This window comes from Tasmannia lanceolata, unplaced genomic scaffold (assembly GCF_043159265.1).
Source record: "Tasmannia lanceolata isolate RefF3 unplaced genomic scaffold, GAP_Taslan_0.1 ptg000019l, whole genome shotgun sequence".
Lineage (NCBI taxonomy): Eukaryota > Viridiplantae > Streptophyta > Magnoliopsida > Canellales > Winteraceae > Tasmannia > Tasmannia lanceolata.
Window position 1 is genome coordinate 11,711,926 of NW_027518696.1, and position 14,579 is coordinate 11,726,504.

General features: G+C 40.9%; 1 pseudogene; it reads right to left on the reverse strand.

The window, feature by feature from the left end:
• Positions 1–41: 41 nt before the first annotated feature.
• LOC143852308 (uncharacterized) lies at positions 42–10,445 on the reverse strand (annotated as a pseudogene).
• Positions 10,446–14,579: the final 4,134 nt, after the last annotated feature.

A 14,579-nucleotide genomic window follows, 5' to 3' on the forward strand; every position in this document is an offset into this window, starting at 1 on the left:
CAGTGTATAAATTACCTATTAAGAACACCAGATCATCATTGTCAACCTCCCAATATGCGCTTGATACCTGCCCGCTAATCCACGGTCAATCTCGCTGGAAACTCAACTTCAAACTTAACCCGCAAATTCTCCTTCTTCCCCCGCTCCTTTACAATTGGCATCCCTTCCTTTTCAATCACAATCTCAAATCCAGGGCTGACAATGTCATTCACAGGGATGTTCAGTTTACGCCCGTCAAGTGCAATCAGATTCACAGTAGTCCCTGAAAGTGCCTCAGCCAAAGAAACCTTCTGGTTCACAATTAGGTCACTACCATCTCGCTTATAAATGTTGTGTGGCTTCTCGTCAATCACAAATACAAGGTAGGCCGGGAACTGGTTCACTTGCTCATTCCCCTTGTCAGGGAAGGTGATCTTTGTTCCTTTTTTCCAGCCGGGTTTCACGTTGATTGTTAAGATCTCTGTTTCTGAGATTAGTCGACTGCTTTTAAATTATAATTTTTTGATACAGAGAAAGAGAAAACGATTAGTAAGATAAGATACTCATCATTTTCTGTATGTGCAAATGTTATAATACTCAATGGAGGCATTTGGTTTTGTTAATAAATTGAATCTTTGACAGGTGAAAGAGACTAAGCTGTAAATGTACATATGAGGCATGTGATTATGAGACTCCTCGTATGGTCCCAAAATGCAATAATTTAAATTGAAGGTTGTTTTCTTTATTTTATCCCCTCTGGGTTGTTGTTTAACGTTTGGCGGTACATGTAAGATCGATTTTGTTCTTGCATTTGCTAGGGAAACAGCAAAACCAAGACAGTGAAAAGAGTCATTTGATTTGTACCAAAATAGTGTTTGACACAATGCTGCATACAAGGTGCAAAAACTTGAAATCTGAATCAGACATAGAGTCCCCATGTCATTTATTTGATTGAGCTTTAAAAGCTGCACCGTGTAATTTCTGAGTTTTCCAGTATAAGTTTTTTTTTCTTTTATTTTTCTAGTGAGTTGTGTTCGAGCATTTGGTTGAGTTTTCTAGACACTGCTTTCAAACCTTTTTTTTTTTTTGAATGATAACAAGTCCAATAACGGCCCGAAGTCTCAGGAGGAGACTGACGAGATCTCCAAAAACAACACGAGACAAAAAGGAAAAATAAAAACAGACCAAACAATATGACAAAACACCTTCAACTCATGAAAGAAGGAAATAAAAACAAGTGATCTGATCTCTGGCTAGTATCTTGCTTTCAGTCTTGAAAGCTGTAATTAGAGGTCAGAATTATAAGAAAGACGTGTAATTATCTAAGTGATATCACCATTCAAAAAAAAAATTATCTAAGTGATAGTCTTGATTTAGGCATGTATAAAAATGAAGATATTCATTTGCAAGTCATTGCTAACCAATGAACAGTTTTGTCACATATCTCCAACTGTTTGTTATGGCAAATACGACTTAACAATCTGAAAGAGATTGCCTTGAAGTTTTCAAATGAAAAAATGTATCCAGTATCAATCTAGGAGCATTTTAGTCACGTAAAGAGATTCATAGGTGCGCAGAAGAGGGAAGGAAATGCTTACCCACTAGCATTGACGATGTTCCTCGAGATTTTCATCTTCCTTGTAGACCCGGTGTAGAGCTCCTCGAGGCTGCATGCTAACTTGCTCTCCATTGGGCCCGGTTTTCGCGACACTCCTCCGCTAGCCCCCACGCCTTCACTGTAAGATCAGAATCCATTCTCAGGCCCAACAAATCCCCCAGAGATGCCACTGTCTGGCTGGAACCTCATGGACCTACCGCGGCGCATCGAGCCAATCCCAAAAGGGCTACTCCCAAAAAATTCGGCAAAGATGTCCTCAGCATTTCGTGGATTGAAATGGAAATCACTTTGGGCACTCGAATTGCCATTTGAGAAGTTGCTTCTAGAACCAGGAGGGGGTACCCCTTTCAAACCTTCTTCTCCATAATGATTGTAGACTGCCCTTTTCTGAGGGTCACTCAAGACCTAAAGCAAATAAGTGATAAGCATGTGGACACAAAAATGGTATTGACAAAATTCCTCAGCAGTAAAATTCTTGTTGTTTTTTCAAAATCTTGATATTTGATGGGAAAGTCGATGTCATAGAACATTCAGTTTTATCTTTTATACTATGCCGATTGTGCTTTTATTTTTGTTACTTGAAAAATTCAAACTTTATGAAGAAATACTAAACCTTGCCAGAAATCTCTGCCAAGGGCACTAGACAACATTCTACGGGCAAAAGTCCTCCATTCAGATGGTTAACATTGCCTGACCAGATTAGTTTGTACTGTAGCCAGTCTGTGATGGGATGCAGCGGAGGAACAAATTGGATCATCAATGGGGCAGTCATGAAGATTCGACCAAGGTCGCATAACAGGGTTCTCATGGGAAAAAAAACAAAAAATGATTTTATGAAGGAAATCTTGTGGCACTGTAACAAAACTTCTGACGTGAATTCTGAATCGTGGGCAGACTATAACGCTTCTGACGTCAAAATGGCGCTACAAGGGTGGCGCATTATCGTCCAGGGGGGCCAAACAATTTTTGCCCTTTATTTATTAGTTTGTAGTTTGTACTTAAAAGCATAGGGGTATTAGAAAGGCGGCCGAATGACGGAATGAGTCCGCGGTCCTTTCAATATCTGGTCACGAAAAGATTGATTTGAGTGGGGCCCATCAATGAGGGCAACACTTGCCGCAAGCCACGATTACATCATAGGCCCCAAATTTTTTGTTGATCCGAATTAAACCTGGCAAAAAGTGGTCCGGGCTAGGTGGACCCATTTGAAATTTATCCTGGCCCGTACGGGTCACGTCAAAACTAGACCTGGCAAACGGGTGGGTCGGGCCGGGTCAACCCGCGGGTGATGCGGGTGCGGGTCCACGGGTCGGGTGAGGAAATGACCCGCATTTTTGCGGGTCAGAATTTAGGTGACCCATGCAGCCCGCGGGTGGGCCGGGTCAACCCGCGGGTGGGCCGGGTCAACCCGCGGGTCACCCGCAAATATGGGATTGTAATAATTATCTTTTTGACCGCATCTCTGCTTTTCAGGTAATTGTCATAACTTTCTATGTTTTATTAGTATTTTTTTCGTAATTTTATAACCTTATAACCATTTGTACGTAATTTTTCATCTAAAACTTTATAATTTTAATGATTACTTTTTTTTTGTTTTTTTTGTTTGGTAGCAACAATTGCCATGTGCGCATCTTTGCACCCCGATGACGCCACATGCCTAGAAGTTGCCGGAGGAGAAGTTTGGTAGCAAATTGTTATAAAATAAAAAACATAAGGAAATGTTATCAACACTCTGTTTTCTTATGACCGCACTCTCACTTTATTAAAAGTATGGTATGGCCCACACCATAGGATGATCCAAACCGTCCATTAGATGGGCCATAGCCTAAATAGGTTATGCTCCAAAAATCATTTCCATAGTATGATCCTAACCCTCCAATATGAATGTTAGAGGGTTGATCCTAACCCTCTATAGATCGGAGGGTTAGAATCAACCAATGGAAATAATTTTGGGGCATAACCTATTTAGGCTATGGGCCATATAATGGACGGTTTGGATAATCCTATGTTGCGGGCCATACCGTACTTCCATACCGTACTTTTTATAAAGTGAGAGTTCCCTCTAAAAAACATTGCTGCTGAGTGATGATGAGATTCTAAAAAAAAGGATTAAAAATGCGGGTGCCCGCGGGTTGACCCGACCTGACCCATGTTTTTGCGGGTTGGGTCACCCGCGGGTTAGATTTTCAAGGGTCACTAAAACTTAGACCCGTGCCCGCAAATTTGCGGGTGGGTCGGGTCGACCCGCGGGCACGGGTAGCTTTTGCCAGGTCTAGTCAAAACTGGGCCGGGCTAGGTGGACCCACGGGTGACCGTAATAACCAAAATGATTTCAATTTTATACTGTGTAAGCCCTTATAATCTCGTATTTTTCAGATACACTCTACAGACCACCCTGAGAACATCCTCAGCCCTTGATCAATTCCTTATTTAGGTTCCTTTGGGAAAAGCTAAAACCGTTGATTTTTGTAGTCCGTTATCTCATGCACGGGATGTCTGTTCGAGAAGGGATCAAGACTATTTCGGTCATCTCGTGGTGTCTTCTAAGATTAATGGTCTCAATTGCCTACAAATGGAAGGTCTAGCTAGAAATTGAAGGGTCAGGATTATCAGATGGGAGTGGATTTCGATGCATTGTCCATCCACGGAATGCCTAATAGATAAATGGTTGGGATCATTGAACGATTAGGCCCCATTTGTTATCTTGCTAGCTCCTAAAAAAGATGTGCACCCCTTAAGGAACTTTTATTTTAGTTCGTTGCAGAATTTGACCACACCGAAATTTTTTTCGCTGAAACTTTTGTCTCCTTCCTCGTCAAGCAAATTATCTAAAGAGAGAACAATGCCTGCAAAGTCCTGTCACTCTATTCAAGTCATTCGTTTGGTTGGTGATGATATCAAAATCTGCTCACACGATCTAGCAGTGGTAAAGATGTCCCTGCGGGGATACTGCACTTACAGAAAAAGTTTCACCAAGCCTGGAGTTGTGGCTCCGGGCGGCTACTTCGATATTCAAGTCAGAGATCGGAAACACAGTTAAGGTGAAAGAAAAGAGATGAGGCTAAGATGCCTTACCAATGAATGTGAATGTGAATGTGCCTGTTATGAGCGCGGGTCCCTTTTTTATAGAGAGGAGTCCAGAACGTTATAGGAGACGTACTGTTTTGGGAGTCTAACTCAATTGGTCAACTTTCCCCGGAGATAAGTTTCTATCTTTGCTCGATAGGTATTATATTAATTTTCCTTAATAAGTCGGTTTCCTTAAAGGAGATCAGCCCAACACAGAAGGTCTCCATCTCTCCCAGGGTTTCTTGCTTGGGGACGGTTTCTCTTTTGGAGACGATGCTAATTCTAAGGGACAGAGGAAGATCGGAGGAAATCTTTCCCCTACTAACATGTCGCCCAGCAACCGTAGGCACCGATTTTACGCCCAACAGTTGGGCCCCACTGAGGATTAGGCCATCATATCATATGGAGGAAATCATAAAGATGGGACAATCCTAACGGATACATCAGTATGTATTTTGTGCCGTGCTTTTTTGCCACAATCATGGTATCTCTCGATGCCACGCAAAAAGTCGAATAACAGGGGAAGTAATCATGTTATCTCTCGATACCACAATCATAGTTTTTAACCTTTTCAAGTGTGAAATGAGAGTTTGGATTAATATGCCGTGGGGAGTGCGTTTGGCAGACGTGGCACCCTCTTTTCCCATTTAAAACTCTTCTCTCTCTCATCTCTCTAACAGGGAAATAGGTAAATTATGAATTTGGAAGAAAGATTGAATGAAAAATGAATTTTAACAAAAAAATAAAGCCATCATTAATTGGGCAATGCAAATACAGGGAAATAGTAACAGAATTTAATCACATCTTCATAATACAAAACGTAGGAGTTAATCAAGAGAAAATAGTGACACTTCTACTCACATTCCAGGCAAAGCAAACAGTCCATAGAGTTGTTAGAGATTATGGTACAGTAGATCACACACAGCAGTTCATATGCAAGTATAGCAAACAATCAATTCAATACAAAAGAAATCATTATTTTGATGGTAATAAATCCAGAGAATTTGACCCTGTGATAACATTAGCACCAAATCTGACCCAAAAAGATGAGAAGCCTATCTTCATGCCCATGAAATTCCAAAACATCTGTAGACAACCAAACTTATTAAGGGTTTGGGTGTTTGTGAATGTGAAGAAGAGAAATATTAGGAAAAGGGAAAGATTTAAGGTTTCAAGAATTTAAGAATTTAAAGAAAAGAGAAACAATAAATCTCTGAAAACTAAGCAATCAAATTGAGAATGAAAACATATATATCTAAAAAACATATTTACCTTGGAAGAGATTAGAACTGACCCTGAATCAGGAAAAGAGAGATCTACAGAGATAGATAGACAGGATATTAAAGATCTGCGTGCCAAGGTTAGAAAGTCGTATATATTTGGGAACGAAGTTGTATGTGTTTTGGGAAAGTCTGCGATTTTAAACAGGTTTTTAGGGAAATTATGGAATATGTGATTTTAAGCAGATTTTTAGGGAATTTCCGTTTTGGGGTACAAAAGATATTTACGATTTATTTATGCTGCCACGTAGGATTGAACGCGGGATGGGGGCTGTCCATGTCAGCGTGAACAGTGAAACCACCATCCTAGATTTTTAGGGAATTTCCATTTTGGGGTACAAAAGATATTTGTGTTATATTTATGCTGCCACTTAGGATTGAACGCTGGATGGGGCTGTCCACATTAGCGTGAACTGTGAAACCCCCACCCAGCTATATTAGAATAGATGATGTAGAAAACCACAAGATCACTAGGAAAACTGATAGAAAGTGACAGAAAGTAATATAAAATAGATCGCGATCAGTGTAGAATATGATTAGAATTATAATATTTTGCATTAGCACTTTAAAATCTAAATCACCAAAACCATGAAAATTCTAGTAAAAAACCAACTAAATTCCAGCAAAAGAAAATCTTAAAAAATATTAACAAGAAGTCAAGAACATATATGTACCTCCATAACTACCTGAAAACCCTAATTAAATCTCAACCCTTGATCTAAGAACTAACCTAACTCTGAAACATATCCTTAGAAACTCCAAAATGGCATCAATGAATTTCAAAGGGTAGCTGGACCCATCTCTAACCCACCGAAACACGTTAAGCGAACCACCCTCAACAATCACCACATCCAATATAGATATGTCAACAATAAGAATCTTGCTAAACAGTGCCTGAACCTCCGTCTCTTGGGGTCTTTCATACCTATAGCAACAAAAAAGCCCTTTGTCGTGTCACTCTCAGTCACTTAGTAGGCCACCAACTCGCGTTGGACCCAATCAACCCATCAGTATTCAACTCTAGAGATTCAGGAGAGGACACAGAGGAGGGTGGTGGTGGTGGTGGTGGTGGTGGTTTGATCTATTTGGGAACAAGATGTGCCTTGCAACAACTTCTCACCACATGATTGTTTCCAACACAAATACTAGGCTTTGATGGATTTGACCCAGGGGCTTGGATTAGCCTAGGGTTTCTCTTATCTCATCATATGGATCCAACTCTACCCTCCAAATCCTATTTCCATCTATAATAATTTTCTATTCTTTCGTTCTAATACACTCGTTAGAGCCCCATGCTTGCTAATGATTCCTTGCAAATATCTTGAGAAGTTTCCAAAAAATCCCAACATTAAAGGGTGGTTCTCTAGTCTCCATACTTGCAAAAGGATGGTCCTACCCCTTTGGCTCCATCAATTATGGATGGAAAGCATTTGTAGAGCTTAGGAATTTGTAGGGATTTCTATGAGATTTTCATTCTATAGTCTTCATACATTTGATGCTTGCAAAAGGTTGGCCCTACCTCTTTGGCCCAATCAATTAGGGATGGAGATCATTTCTAGAGCTTAGGACTTCTTAGGGATTTTAAGAGATTCTCATCAATAATGGTGTACTAGAGAATGTTGGGAATGGACCATTAGAATGAAGAAGGCTGAGGGGTATTTATGTATGATCTGGGATTTTTGTTGGGTGAGGGGTGAAGATGTGAGGTAGCAATCTTTCGGTAGTTAGAACACAATGCTGTTGAACATTTATTTAGGGGCTAATCGAAGTTGGATCTAACCATTAAAAGGATATGATTTAAGATGAAAGTAATCATATAATGAAATAACAGAGATATCTATACTGATGGCTAGCATTAGTTGCAATAAGGTTGACAACTTCATTTGATGGCTCAGATCAGGGCGAATCAACATGATATCTCTGCTATGGTAAATGTCAGCCTGGTGGTTCTGATGCTTCCAGTTTAATTGCCTTGATAGGCTTCTTGGTAGTGTTCTGCTTCTTGGATGACATTTACTGGGTGCCTCATCACTCCATAAAGGTCTCTGTGGTCATGAGGACCTTCACTCTATGTATGTGATGGGCTTACTTAAGCAATTTGTGTTAGGAAATTATCCTAACGGTGGATGTGGCATGTGCAAGATCAACGGCCTAGATCATTTTTTTAGTTGGTTTTGTGAAAAGGCATTAAGTGAAAAGCCATAAAAGAAGGGGTGTAAATGTAAGAGACTTTTGGGGATGGAACCAGCGTGATGAGGAGTTGTGTTTCTTCCGATAAATGTCTATTTATTCTCTCATCCGGTCCCTACTTGCACACAACAATTTCTACATCATTCTCTTTGCAATCCACGGTAAAAAGAGAGAGGAAGTCGGTCCCCATCACCGTCTGTTGTGGAGTGAGGAGAAATACCGGAATGGAATCCTTCCAGTGATAGCAAAACGATATTCGGCTTTCGGTATGTTCCCTTTACTGTTTCAATTTCAATCCATATGGTTAATTGTGATTTTCTCAAAGTTGGACTGCCAAAGATCAGTTGCCCGTGTTCCTTTTATGATGAACACTTACATGTGGTATCAGAGCCACGGTTCCGGCGAGAAAATGACGGATCCTTTGACTGAGAGCTTGTCACTAAAGCTCGTCAGAGAGCATGTAGCGCGCATAAGGTTGGTTGACACTTTTGATAGCCTATGACAGTGGGAGTCTGTATTAGGTATTGAGATACACTGTTGTGATCACATTTTATTTTATGATTCTGATATATATTATTTTCTACCGCTCCATTTTGTGCACATTACGTAAATGGATTGTGAGTAAGAGGTAGAATGTCTGTAGACTATTTTGGACCATATTTACATCTTATGCATGTATGCGTTTACATTCATGTTAGTAAGTATTACTAATGATATAATCGTGTGGTAGGCTATTGGGTAGAGTTGGTGACCCAATGGTTACATGGTTTATTGTTAGTAGTTTTTGCTGAACGGAATATTGTGTTTATTATCTAACTAAGTTAAAGATATGATCCTTATGTTTGGCTCAAAGATCTTGCTGGCCAAGTGGGAGAATGTTAGGAAATTATCTTAACGGTGGATGTGGCATGTGCAAGATCAACGGCCTAGATCATTTTTTTAGTTGGTTTTGTGAAAAGGCATTAAGTGAAAAGCCATAAAAGAAGGGGTGTAAATGTAAGAGACTTTTGGGGAGGGAACCAGCGTGATGAGGAGTTGTGTTTCTTCCCATAAATGTCTATTTATTCTCTCATCCGGTCCCTACTTGCACACAACAATTTCTACATCCTTCTCTTTGCAATCCACGGCAGAAAGAGAGAGGAAGTCGGTCCCCATCACCGTCTGTTGTGGAGTGAGGAGAAATACAGGTTTCTAGCAACCCAATGCATCTTTGTACAATTTTCCTTACAAATTATGTCTAGGTTTTAATGCAATAGAGAGAAAATGGGTAGAAAATCACCCTTAATCATCTTCTTACCATTTCCGTTATGGGTTTCTTGTGACTTCCGATGCAATAGAGGGAAGAAGAGAAATAAGGCAAGGACATCTTCATCATGATCTTTCTACCATTTTTTCCAGACAGTTTTCATATGGGTTTCCTTAAAATTGTTCTTTCGACGCTTACTATTTCTTCTTGCGAGCGAAATTGGGAAAAAAGTTTCCACCATGTATAATTTTTTTTATACTTGGAAATTTTACAGATGGTCTTCAGCAACCGCCAGTATAAAATGTTCGTGACGGTCTAAGCTGTAACAGTAAAAATACATGTTGATAAAACCCAATCTTTCTGGCAGTCAATAAATGTATGTTGATTAAACCCAATTTTTGTTATGGTGCGGCAAAATAACTGGAAATTGCCATTCTGGATTATCCAATGGGCATCCGTGCGGGCCACACACTTATAGTGACCCACTACGCACCCAACCCAAATCCGGGGTACCCAACAATTGCTTCAAGGAATATTTGGGGTCATTACAATATGGTTGATTGCAAAATTAAGTTGGAGTGTAATCTTATTTGATTGTAATTCAAGTAAAGTTCCTTGAATTGATCAACTTTGTTCGCCATTGATGAAATTAACTTTAAGAACTGGGTGATTGCACTTATAACCATTTGATGTCTACCAAAGAAGCCAGTATTATATAATATAATATAATTTGAATATGTTTCAATGATAATGAGCTTCAACGATAATGATTGGGAGAAAATAATTAGGGGCTAGGTGTAATTGTAAACTTCTCAATATGGCCTAGATTCTCAATCATCACGAGAGCAATGCGACATATATGTTCCAATAAATCATTCCTCTGCTTGAGCAGTGATTTTGGATCGCTGAATTCATTTGCACAATTATAGGCATCTCTCTCTGCTGACGAAACGGCATCATCGGCAAGCTTATAACTCTTATCCTTCAGACTGCTAAGCCCCCTTTTGAGTTGGGGAACTCCATCTTGATACAGGTCCAAACAGAAGTGAAGGTGCTCTTTCATTACGGGCTCTGTAGTCTTGTTGTATAATTCGGAGATGTCAGTTTTTTTTTTTTTTTTTTTAACCCGGAAAGGAATGCGACCACGGGGCGGGCCTCTGCATATTATTTATTGAAGGCACAATACAAGAGGAGGGCAAACAACCAGCCCTCTAGACCGCGACAAACAAAGGGGTACCAAAGACCCTACACAACACCACCTGCTTTGATCATTTGCTTGGGCGAATATTTGGAAAACCATTAGCGTCGCATCTTGCAGCCCCCCGGGCTATGCGAGGCATTTCTGACCATCCATGGAAAATTTGATGAGATCTAGATTTGCAAGCTTCATTTGCAAGAGCATCTGCCACTTGGTTACCTTCTCTAAACTGGTGCTGATGATGAGGGCCCGTGAAGTCCATGAGGTCTATGATTTCGGGCCAGAAGAAAGAGATGGACCAGGGGTGGCTTCCTTTCTTAGAGATGAAATCCATGAGAACTTTGCTGTCTGACTCTACTACGAAATTCTTGAACCCAAAGGCTTTCCATAGCCTAAGGCCGTCCAATAGAGCTCTCGCTTCAGCCACCATGTTGGTAGATGTCCCGTAGAAGAACGCAAAAGCAAATATAACTTTTGCTTTGGCATCTCGCATAACTCCACCGCCTCCCGACTCTCCTGGGTTTCCCTTGGCTGCTCCATCAATGTTCAATTTGAGCGAACCAATCATCGGACGTTCCCACCAAATCCAATTATCCCTGCTGATCTTTTGCCTCTGCGGTTCAATCTGGATTTGCTCCAAAGCTAAACACTCCACCATATTGTTTTCTTTGGTGAATTTTTGGCTAGAGCTCACAGTTTTTAACTTATTCAATATTTGCTGAATCACCCAATTTGTACTTCTCTCTTTACTTTCCATTCTTCTATTACAACGTTCCTTCCAGATTTCCCAAGGGATAATCAAAGCTGACATGCCAAGGAGAAATCCAGCTTGGGTGCTCCTTTTCCTGCCATATGATATCCAAGCAAGCATCCTGCTCCTTACTGGTTGCAATGGAAGAAGTTTCATGGCCCAGAGGTCTGCGAAGAACTCCCAGATTCCCCTTGCTAGGCCACTGTTACCTAACAGATGATCAACTGATTCTTCTTTACTGAGCTTACAACATTCACATTTGGATGCCATCTGGATTTTGAGATCTTTGATTCTGCTGTCCACTGGAATGGCATTGAGGAAAAGTTTCCAAGAGAAACAACCCATCTTAGGTGGGATGGAATCCCAAATACCTTGCGCCCAACTCACTTTAGGGACACTCCTTCTACATACTTCCCAAGCCGATTTAGAGCTGAAATTACCTGACGATGTTTTTTCCCAAATGAGCTTGTCAGGCGATCGGTTGATGACGATCTTAACCTTGTCCATAATTGCATCCCAACCACCAGGAAGAAAAGGCAATATCTGACTCTTCTTCCACTCTCCATTCTCATTGATCATGTCTTTGATTTTTCCCTTAAGATCGATTCCTTGGAATCCTGTTGTATATTCCACCAATGGCTTATTCCCTATCCAAATATCTGTCCAGAAAAACACCTCTCCTTTTCCAACAGTCCACCTCGCATTTTCTTGCCACAAGGGTTTTGTAGCAATAATATTTTTCCAGTGTTTTGATGAGACTGCATTTGGCTCCACTAAATTTAAGTGTTTACCCCTGCTGTAGGTAGATTTCAAGAATGAGGCCCATAGCCCATGGGATTGGTGAAGCCTATGAAGAGCCTTCATTCGAAATGCAATACATAGGTCCTCCATAGCTTTTATGCCTAATCCCCCTTCGTCTGTTGGCTTGCAAATTTTCTTCCAAGCAACCCAATGGTTTCTAGCCCCAAAGTCTGAAATCCCCCACCAAAAGTTGGCCATTATACTGTCAATGCGCCGGAGAACCTTTTTTGGAGGGGTTAATGTTGACAGGATGAAGATGGGAAGGCTTGATAGAACATGGTTGATTAATATAAGTTTTCCTCTAGAGGATAACATTTTCCCTTTCCATCCTTCAATCTTTTTCCGAAATTTATCTATTAGCCCATCAAAGAAACACGCTTTAAGACGACCCGTGAATAGGGGAGCTCCTAGATACATTATAGGGGACTTCTTTTGCATGTACCCTGTACTTTTGCCAATAGCTCTTTGCCTACTGAGCGTCATCTTGTCTGATGTGGTAAAGCTGCTTTTGTTAGCGTTAACTAGCTGGCCTGACATAGCTTCATACCGCTTTAGGAATCTCATAATCTGGTTCAAGCTTGCTTTCCCTCCATTTGAAAAAATCACGGTGTCATCTGCAAACAAACAATGAGATATTGGGGTGCTATCTTTACTTCTCAAGAAATACTTAGCCTTACCCTCACGGAACAGTTTAGATATTCCTCTGCTTAGGACTTCTTCGGCAATAATAAAGAGACAAGGAGACAAAGGATCGCCTTGTCTGAGACCCCTCGATGATTTAAAAAATCCATTTGGTTCCCCGTTCAAAACCACTGAGAACCAGCACTTCTGGGTTGCTTCTTCGATGAGCTTTCGCCAGGACTCCGAGAATCCAAATCGCGCCAACACTTTTTGCATGAAATCCCAATTTAATCTATCATACGCCTTGGCCATATCAATTTTGAGCATTACATTACCTCCTCGTACTTTCCTACCTACTCCCACCATCATTTCCTGGGCAATTGATATATTGTCTGAAATGCATCTTCCTTTAACAAATGCTCCCTGTTCTGGAGAAATCAGGTTAGGCAAAACTTTGGCAAGTCTTGTTACAATAATCTTGGCAAAGATTTTATAACAGAAGTTACACAAACTGATTGGTCTATATTCAGAAAAGTCCTTTGGTTCTTCCACTTTCGGAATTAACGAAATTAGAGTGGAGGTATAGTGTCTCGATAACTTACCTCCGGCAAAGAAGGCTTTTGCTGCTTCCACCACTTCATCTTTAATTACCTCCCAGCAAGCTGTGAAGAAAGTCCCATTAAGACCATCTGGGCCAGGAGCACTCTCCTCTGGGCAGCCAAACACGGCTTCCTTGACTTCTTCTTCTGAGGGAGCTTGAATCAGCGAGACATTGTCCTCTTCAGATACAAGACAAGGAATAGCTTCGAGCATTTCTTCATCTTCTGAAACTCCCTCATCTTGAAAGACTTTGAGGAAGAATTTAGCAGCCAACTCACGTATTTTCTGAGGGTCCTCCTCCCAAGAGTTATCTTCCATAATCCTCCTCATTCCACAGTATTTCCTTTGCATTTGAATTGAGGCATGGAAGAATTTTGTGTTTCGATCCCCCTCTTTAAGCCACTTATCTTTGCATTTCTGTCTTAGGAAGATTTCTTCCTGGAGAATGGCCTCGTTCATCTTTGCCCTAGCCCCATCAAGGCTTGCAGTGTTTACTTGGTTTGGAAGTTCCAGATGAATACTTTCCGCTTTTATTACAGAGTCTTCCGCATCTTTAACATTCTGATAAACATTACCAAAATGCTGCGAGTTCCAAGCTCTTAGGTTTCTTTTTGTGTTCTTTAGCTTTATGGACAAGATCTCAAGGGCGTTCCCATCTACCGGCACACTCCAAGCTCCTCTGACCACCTCCTGAAAGTTCTCATGCCTGCACCACATTCTTTGGAATTTGAACGACCCCACAGGAGGATTGGCATTGGACCTGAAGCTCACAAGTAGTGGACAATGGTCTGAATTGGTTCGAGATAGGTGAGTAACTTTTAATGCTAAGAATTCTGTCATCCACAATGCATTAACAAGAACCCTATCCAATCTAGCCCATACGCACCCTTCATTCATCTGATTATTACATCTTGTGAACCTATTTCCCGAGTATCCCACATCAATCAATCCTGCTCCTTCTACTGCATCTTGGAAGTCAGATGTAGATCGGCAGTTAGGAGGATGTAATCCCAGTTTTTCTTCCGCACTTAATACGGCATTGAAATCCCCACCCACCATCCACGCATCAGTAAAGTATTGACTGCAGTCAAACAGGTAGCTCCAAAGAAGTCTTCTTTCGACTACTGAGCAACTTGCGTATACTAATGTCATGAAAATAGACTTTGCCGAATCCCGATGGCGGGCTTTCACTGATAGAGCTTGCTGAGACGAAGATATTATATTTA